Consider the following 8,372-nt stretch of genomic DNA (forward strand, 5'->3'; position numbering starts at 1 on the left):
AAGGATCTGATAGTGAAGAGCTCTCATCCACGTCCTCCATTGCATTTTCCCCTCTGCGAGGTCAACCATCCACTCCCCCATTACAAATTGTCGTTCACCAGGGATTAGAAGCCTCAATATCCCAACCTATTCACTCCTCATCTTTGATCCCTTCCCATACATCTGGAATCCCAACAGTAGTGTCAACCACTGTCGCTATCACAATGGCAGACCCATGGACTAGGCCAGGTGCAGTCAACATGCCTGCACCATTGCATGATCTACCAGATGCTCCTGAAAAATGGCTGCCTAAATTTAACCCAGATGACGGGACCCAGGCTGAAGAACACATTAACAATTTTATGTTAACAGTTAACTTAAAAGGAGTGACAGAGCAAGATGTTGTTGTAAGACTCTTCCCCTACACTTTACAAGGATCAACAGGATCCTGGTATTTTTCCTTACCCTCTGGTTCAATTACCAGTTGGAACACATGCCAAGCGCAGTTTCTTACCAAATATGGAGATGATAGGTCCTTAGCTACTTTAATAAACGACCTCTCCAATCTGAGAATAGAGCACAGGGAACCAATAAAGGAGTTTAATGCCAGATTTAATAAACTCCTGAATAAAATCCCTACCGCTTCTAAACAAAGTGAACAAATTCGAAGCGAATGGTATATTACCGCCCTACCTGCCAACATAGCTATTTTTGTAGACAGGGTTGGGAAACCTACCTTAGCTGAAAACATGAGAGAAGCAATTGCTGTTGAAAAACGCATCAACGCTCTAGAGAAGAAAGCTGCTTTGGAAGATAGAAAAGCTAAAAAAGTCTCATTTAAAGAAGATTCCAAGAAGAAAACCCCAAAGGACCCATACGACATGGAAGGTTTACAAAAGGTCCTTAAAACATTGTCTAACGAAATGGTCGAAATAAAGAAGCAGGTGGCCGAAACCTCAAACAAAAGACCATTTAGAATTTATAAGAAAACTGAAACAAAGCCACCCAACGTTATATCTAACGCAGATTCAGAGCAAGAAGAAGAGGAAGAGGAAACAACCTCACAAACCGATGATGAGGAAGAAGTAGCTGAATGCCACGGAATGTGGGATTTTATACTCCCAAACTCTGATACCGAGAATGAAGAAGAAGCCTTTTCGGTTACTACAAGAAGTAAAAGTACTTCTGAACCTGCCCAGGCAACTTCAAAGAAAAGGAGCGCAGGTGCAACCACGACAAAGGAAAAAGTTCCCCCAAAGAAGTCGCCTGTAATTATTCCGCAAAACCAGCCTTCAACTTCTAATTCTCCTTCAACATCCAAGACATTAGTGGTATCCGATTCAATGGAATATAACATTGTTGATGACATGAAGAAAACTAAGGCAAACATAACTATGTTTGAGCTCAGTAAATTAAAGCATCAGCAAAAATTACTTCTTAAAGAATTGAATGCTGTTCCCTCTACTCCCCTTCCTAGTGCAAGAGCTGCCAACGATTCAGGCCAACCTCCTTCAGGTATGGTTGAAGCTATCGATTAACTTCTAATTGGAGATAGATCAAATTCTCATACTCCACCCTTCCTGCTCACTTATGAGATTTATAATAGAAACCTGCACAACTATTTAATTGATTCAGGGGCATCATCTAATATAATGCCAACTTCAGTTTGCTCTAAACTGAACATTGAACCCCAGAAGTCTGCCATTCATATTGTACAGTTGGATAGGACCAAAGTGCAGGTTGTGGGAGAAATTAATTCCTTAACCATCAGGTTGTCTGCCGATCCAAGGATTGTACAACGGATTGATATCTTAATTGCTGACATACCTGAATTCTACGGTTTAATTTTGAGCAGAGATTGGTCCGAAAAACTGCATGGGTACATTTCCATAGATTGGTCACATATGTGGCTTCCCTACAAGGGAAAGCCGAATCAAATAAGGATCGATCGAGAGAAGCATATGACCCACACAGTTACTGAATTTGAGCAAGAAAACCAACCTGTGGCGTTCAACAACAACATTTTGGGGAACTATTCGTCAGAGTCATTCTTTGGCAACTTTGTTGCCCAACCATCTCCTTTTTCAGTCAATCATTTTACATCTCAGATTGAAATTTTTTCACAAACTGATAAGTCCAGATGTTTTAATGATCCTGAGGAAAATGTAAATATTTTTGTTAATACTCCTTTATTTTGGTCTTTATATTTTGATGGCTCTAAGTCCAGCGAGGGCTCAGGAGCAGGTTGCATTTTGGTTAGTCCACAAGGAGAAAAGACAATGCTGTCTTGTAGGTTAGAATTTGAATGCACTAACAACACGACCGAATATGAAGCTTTAGTCCAGGGATTATATAAAGCAATCGGCCTTGAAGTGCAATATCTAAAAGTATTCGACGATTCAGAAATCATTGTCAAACAGGTGAGGAATGCAATTCATTTTCTTTCAAGTCACCTCAAGCATTATCAATCGCTAGTACAGGATCTTACCTCACACTTTTCAGCATTTAACATTTCTTCCATTCCTAGGTCACAAAATTCGGCAGCCGACCTACTAGCCAATGTAGCTTCTAAGCTTCTACCTTCTGAAGACTACAACCTTGATAGATTTTCTGTAGAATTACTTTTTAGGCCTTCAATTCCCGACAATGTCACTAATTGGAGAGTATTTAACCATGATGAAGATATCTTGCAGTTTCTAACTTCTGAAAAGTCCTATGACAATCAAGTTATTGAGGAAAATGACCATGATCTACAGATGAAAGAAACACCTCAAGAAAATTCAATTCCCAAACCAGTGGTAAAGCTCGAAGATCTTTATGATATAAAAGACAGGTTTAAACCTGTAATTAATGTAAAACTTCAAAGTTCTACCCTTAGGTTTGAATTGATAAATCTAGGCACTGACAATGCTCCTCAAAACATCAACTTAGGATTAGGACTTTCCCAGGAAGAAAAGGAAGCATTTATTAAACTGTTAAGAAAAAACAAACAGGTCTTTGCTTGGAAGTATGATGACTTGAAGACATATGATACATCTATTTTCCAGCATACCATTCCCATGCTTCCTGATCAGAAACCGATTCAGCAAAAGTTAAGAAAAATACATCCAAATTTGGAGAGCCAGATAAAGTCGGAGCTTAACAAGCTCTTGAAAGCCAAGATTATTTTTCCGGTCCAACATTCAAACTGGGTCTCTAATATGGTGCCAGTCAGAAAGAAAAATGGCGACATTCGAATCTGTATTGATTTCAGGAACCTGAATAAAGCAAGCTTGAAAGATAATTTCCCATTACCTACTATGGAGTAAATCCTCCAATCAGTAGCAGGCTCTGAATTGATGTCCTTTCTTGATGGATTCTCAGGATATAACCAAGTTCTGGTTCATCCTGATGACCAACTTAAAACCACATTCAGAACAAAATGGGGAACATATGCATATCAGAAAATGCCTTTTGGACTCATAAATGCAGGAGCGACATTCCAGAGAGCCATGGATATAGCCTTTAAAGGGTTGATTAATCGATTAGTAGTCGTCTATCTAGACGATATTACTGTATATTCTAAGAAGAGATATAATCATTTGCATGACTTAAATCAAATCTTTCAGCGATGCAAAAGATATGGTATTTCTCTGAACCCAAAGAAGTCTTTCTTTGCTCTTGATCAAGGAAAACTCTTAGGCTTTATAGTATCCAAAGATGGCATTTATATTGATCCTGATCGGATCAAGGAAATTTCTGAAATCCCTTTCCCACACAATAAAAAGTCGATGCAGTCATTTTTGGGCCAGATTAATTTTGTTAAACGATTTGTTCCAGATTTTTCTCAAATTGTATTACCACTTCAAACAATGATCAAGAAGAATTCAGTCTTCAAGTGGGGATCAGAAGAAAAGCAAGCTTTTGATGTTATCAAGCAATCAATAATCAATGCCCCAGCCTTGAATACTCCAAATTTTTCTAATCATTTTACATTGTATACCATTGCGTCCGATGTATCTTATGCTGCAGTTCTCACGCAGCCAAATGCTCACAATTTAGAGGCACCAATATCATTCTTCAGTTCAAATCTTCAGGGTGCCGAATTAAATTATTCCGATGTAGAAAAACAAGCCTTTGTTGTATTTAAAGCGGTCAAACATTATAGACCCTTTCTTTTAAAAACCCATACAAAAATAATAGTTCCTTTCCCGGCAGTTAGGCAACTACTAATCCAAAAGGAGCTGGGTGAAAAAAGGGCAAATTGGGTCACAGCGCTTCAAGAGTATGACCTAGAAATTAAGCCAGCAAAGATTGTTAGGGGCCAAGGTTTTTGCAGGATATTGGCAGGAGCATCCAACATTCCAGAATCAAGCGATGCAGATCAAACTCAAGAAATTAATCAGATAAGTGTTATTGATTCTGGATCTCAATATGCAGATTTAATCTTTTATCTAAAGAATGGTTATGCACCTCCGAATTTGTCTTACAAAAACAAAAGGGCCATTAGATTAAAAGTGAATAATTTTACCATCATTGATGACGTGCTTTTTAGGCAGAAGTACGATTCTATCTTATTAAGATGCCTTGAAAAACCTGAAGCCCAAAAGGTTTTGCAGGAGTTACATGACGGACCAGCAGGAGGACATTTCGGAGCTGACACAACAACTCACAAAATTATTCATGCTGGTTACTACTGGCCTACTTTGTTTAAAGATGCTCACGAGTACGTAAGGAAATGTCTAAATTGTCAAACTGCTAGCGGAAGACAACGTAAATCAGCTTTCCCCCTGCAACCAATCAACATTGAACAGCCATTTGAGCAATGGGGATTGGATATCATTGGGGAGATTACTCCAGCATCTTCCAAACAGCATAAGTATATCCTTACTGCTACCGATTACTTTACAAAGTGGGTTGAGGCAATCCCTTTAAAGACAACAAATTCTGAAGCAATCATTGAATTCATAGACCAATTCATCATTACCAGGTTTGGTGTCCCAAATGCTCTTGTTTTTTATAATGCATCTTACTTTTTAGGCAACACTATGTTTGATTTTTCTATTAAAAGAGGATTTAAGTTAAAATATTCTGCTAATTATTACCCTCAAGGAAATGGTTTAGCAGAATCTACTAATAAGAATCTGATTAAAATCATTAAGCGAACTATCGAACAAAATCAGAGGAATTGGCACAAATCCTTAGTGTTCGCATTATGGGATGATAGGATAACACATAAAGCTTCTATTGGAACTTCTCCATTTAATCTTGTCTATGGAAAAGAAGCAATCCTACCCACAAATCTTATTCTTCCTTCTTTAGCCCTAGTGCAGTTTATTGAAGAAACTCCTTCCTCTTCTATTCAATTTAGACATGACCAGATCCTAAAATTAGAAGAGGAAAGAGAAAAAGCCAAGGTTATCCATGCCAAACACCAGCAAGTCATCAAAGCAGCTTTTGATTCAGCCTCATCCGGTTCAAAACAGTTCCAAGTCGGTGATTTAGTTCTGAAATGGGACAAAGCCCATGAGGACAAGGGTAAACACTCTAAGTTCCAGAAGTTGTGGCTTGGACCATTTCAGATCTGTGAGAAGATAGGCCATTCAACCTTTATATTGCAAGATTTAGCAGGTTTGAGAGATTCTCTCCCTGTTAATGGCCTTGTCTTGAAGAAATTCTTTCACTGAGGAGGTAACCCCTTCTCCTTTCATTTCAGTAGGATTTTAATAGTTTGTAGGATTTTAGGAAATAAGGTTGTGAGATGTCTTCCATTGACCTTTTGCTGTATTTAAAAAGTTGTCCCATAGAATGAATATGAACATTTGCTTTTAAAATGATAGAATTTTTAACCAAAAAGGATAATTTCTAGGAAATTAGATGTCTTTGTATTCTGAAATCACAATTCAAATTTTTGTCAACTCCTCTCAAATCATAGAAATATTGTAAACCATTTTCTGTTTTTCAAATTGGTCTCTAAAGGTTATCCATACTAAGATAGGAATCAATCCAATCTCAGCATCTTCAACTCTTACTCTGTCATCCATTACTCTTAAGAAGAAGATTGTTCACCCCATTCACTAAAGTTTATGATTTTTCAGAGTGTAATTCTAAAATATAAGATATTTAAGATAAGAGGTCTTATTGCAAGCCTGCTTACCACGTTCATAGAGAAACAATTTATCTGACATTACCAATACTGCAAACCAAAACAGGGTAATGGCTTGAAATTTCAAGACAAGGGGTCTCATCACGAGCCAGCTTGTTCCGTTAAACTACTATCAGTGAGTGGCATTGTCAAAAAGCTGGCCACCAAACCAGGACGATGGCTTTTTATCTTATCAATGACAAAAAAGAAAAAGAAAATGAAATACAAAAAATGAAAAAAATATTTTGAATTCATTCTGTTAATCACACTCTTAATTGGATGGGACAATGGACAATCACATGGTTAAAAGGTATCCCTGTCGAAACTATAGATGTTTGCTGGCAGCAGAGGCTCTACCTATGACATATGAGTTTACTATAAAAGGCTGATTTGAAAAGGTATTCTGTTTTATCATTACAAACCAATAAAGACCTATTTAAAAGCTTAGAATGTTTTTATTTTCATAGAAAAGAGGAAGTCAACAAAATAGTTTCATTTTTCTCAGAATATATTGAAATCTAGTTATATTAGAAATTTCCCCATTGATTGAAACTCTATTTTTTGAAAAAGCTTAAGTGTTTCTATTTTTGAAAGAGATAACTGGTTCTTCCAGCGAATCGCCAATTGTTGTGCTCTACAACACCCCCCCATTTCATATCATTTTTACTTATAAACATTAACGTATGAAATGGGTCCCTTTAAAATTTGATTTGGTATCAATGCTATTATAATCCGAAAAAGTCCAAAAAAATGAATAAATGCACTTTATAAAACTTTATGGGCAAACCCTTAAAAGAAATCATGTAATGATTTGTCATTGCGATAAAGCGATCGCAAGATCGCATATCGCAATGACACATGAATTATAATTAAGCACCCCAAAGTTTTTCGCCGATGCGAATTCGGCGAATTCGACGATCGGCGACACGCTACAACAGTTGTGATGTTCCCAAAGACTTGTCCCGATGCGACGCGCAATCGGGAATTGGGTATCGCGACAATCTCACCCAAGTCTTATTACACTCAAAGCTTTTCGCCGATGCGATATCGCATTCGGTGATCGGTGATATCCAATACACACCATTAAAGCGCACTAATTACATCCCCGATTGCGATCCGATAAAGCACGAGTTTCAACGAAGAGTCGTTAAGTGATGGGATGGCGCAATTCATTTGTAATAAAAGCTTGATCTCTCACGCAATCCTTCATTTATGCTCAACCACCAAAACGTCCATTGCATACTTAAGTGAATCGTTCACCTGAGTAACGATATAATGGGCATTTAAGGAATGACGGATTGAAAACGGCTAATTAATAAGATCATGTCCTAAAATATTTTCACGGATTGTATACGCGCCCATTTCAAAAGCTAAATCCTTCAGTTACGCATCTATTCATATATGCTGTATCACTTAAGAGTTTTTTTTATCGCTATCTCTGTGTATTACACCCAATTGCCTCCTTGTGCAGAATTCATTCACAGAAGCTAGGTCTGAGAAGATGGGAAAGAAGTCCAAGAAGACTGCAGGTGCTTCCGCAACACCAACTGCAGGACAAGCGGCCACAAATAAGAAGAAGGGACTAATATCCGATACCACATGCACGGGGCTCACCAGAGTGACTTGGCAGGGCACTTATAACCTAATTGAAGCTGAGCAACCAGAAAGGATAGTGACAGAAGCTAGTGTGGACTTACTCAAGAAGTTTGATGCAACTCTCAAAGATTTGGCCGACTCTTTCCTTCACAGGATAGCGGCCAGAGATCAAATTCTTCCTTATACAGACATTGTGCAATGGGCGATTGAAGAAATCCCCATTTTGGCCAGAACTTTTAATACCAGAGATGGGAGGATTTTCGGATCATTCAAGCCAGATGACCTAAGGAAAATGTATCATTTGCCCAAGCCAGAGAAAATATATAACAAGGCCTTCCTGGAGAAGTTTGCAAGCGAGAATGAGATCGAATCTGAACCTATCAAGGATTGGAGGCAAAATCCCAACAAACACAAGCACGAATCCTCTGGTAGGTACTCGGTCGATTCTTTAGCTTCTCCTTATTGTTATGCGGGGATTATGATGTGTAGGCTGTGGGGATTGCATGATTCTGCCAATTTTACCATTGAAATGGTTCCTTTAATGGAGGCAGCAGTAAATAGTTGGATTATGGATTGGGCTACTATTCTTTTCGATAAATTAGTAGTAGATGTTCGTGATTTTAGGTCTCAGACTGTTGTTTCAGAAAGGAAAATGCCCCCGTTCTACTATAGT

This window comes from Pinus tabuliformis, chromosome 5_2 (genome assembly GCF_031772625.1).
Source record: "Pinus tabuliformis cultivar Carrire ecotype Pingquan chromosome 5_2, CPIR1, whole genome shotgun sequence".
Classification (NCBI taxonomy): Eukaryota; Viridiplantae; Streptophyta; class Pinopsida; order Pinales; family Pinaceae; genus Pinus; species Pinus tabuliformis.